This window comes from Chiloscyllium plagiosum, unplaced genomic scaffold, assembly GCF_004010195.1.
Source record: "Chiloscyllium plagiosum isolate BGI_BamShark_2017 unplaced genomic scaffold, ASM401019v2 scaf_81112, whole genome shotgun sequence".
Taxonomy (NCBI): domain Eukaryota; kingdom Metazoa; phylum Chordata; class Chondrichthyes; order Orectolobiformes; family Hemiscylliidae; genus Chiloscyllium; species Chiloscyllium plagiosum.
In genome coordinates, this window is record NW_025123752.1 from 1 (window position 1) to 1,075 (window position 1,075).

At 46.7% G+C, this 1,075-nt stretch overlaps 1 non-coding gene across 1 annotated transcript; it reads right to left on the reverse strand.

The window, feature by feature from the left end:
- Nucleotides 1-562: 562 nt before the first annotated feature.
- On the reverse strand, nt 563-635 carry trnav-uac. The gene has a single exon. It is a non-coding gene; the product is annotated as a tRNA-Val (tRNA).
- Nucleotides 636-1,075: the final 440 nt, after the last annotated feature.

The following is a 1,075-nucleotide window of genomic DNA, read 5'->3' on the forward strand; positions in this document are numbered from 1 at the left end:
AGATCTCGGGGCGCACCTTAATACTAGCGACGCGATGAAAGCACAGGTCCAGAGGTCCCTCTGAGAGTGTACTTGCTGTTGCTAATTGAATGAGTCACTAACGTGCGAACCGATCCAAAACATGATTCAGGACCTCTGGTAACAACTCTCGCACGTTGAATAACGACAGACAGCTTCCAAATGATGTCCTTCATAGACGACTTTGGGGGGACATTTGACAGACAGACTAGTTCAGGAATCCGTGGTACGCTGTGACACCAGCGCATCAGCTTCTTCCCTGTCTTGGAAACGGGCCGCCTGCGCAAGGAATGCAAATGTGGTACTGCTTTTCGTGGAAGGATCAGAAAGCGGTAACTACACTCTCAAACAGAATGGCATATGATCAGAACCAGGTTGGAGAAAAACTTTACAATGCTTTGCACAGTAATTAAATGGAGTTGGGTTACATTTCCCTACGAGAGCAGATTTGTTCAAGCAAATTCGAAGGCAGTTTGCAGATGGGAAAGCAAGCAAGAAAACTCCGCTCCTGTCCATGTAAAATGCTGCAGTTGAAGAACACAGCAGTTTCTGCCCAGTTTCGAACTGGGGACCTTTCGCGAGTAAGGCGAACTTGATGACCACTACACTACAGAAACAAGGCGCGGGCGCCACTGCTGAGGTTCAGTGGAATGCAGCACTGAAAGTTGAAGCCATTTTACCTTGCACCTTTCTGTTTCCAATCGCTCGCTGTTTAATGGGACTTGTTTAATTTTGGCTATGTGGTGAGCATGGACGAGATACACCGAAGTATCTGTTTCCACGCGGTGTGCGCCAATAACATTGTGTTGCGTACACCGGCTGTAAAGGATTACTTTTTAGCGGAGTTTGCCGTCGCAGTCTGTGGCACAATCATTTAGTCTGTTCGACTGCTCACGGGAAAGGTTGTATTGTGAAACACTGCAGAAACGAACGACTTCCTTACTTTAGCTGTGACTGACCACACTCCAGCAAATTCTCAGTTGAGGATTTTTGCAGCTGGAACTTACCTCAGAAACCCTGTTAATTTGTAATGTATTGAGCGAATCGCAAAACAGAA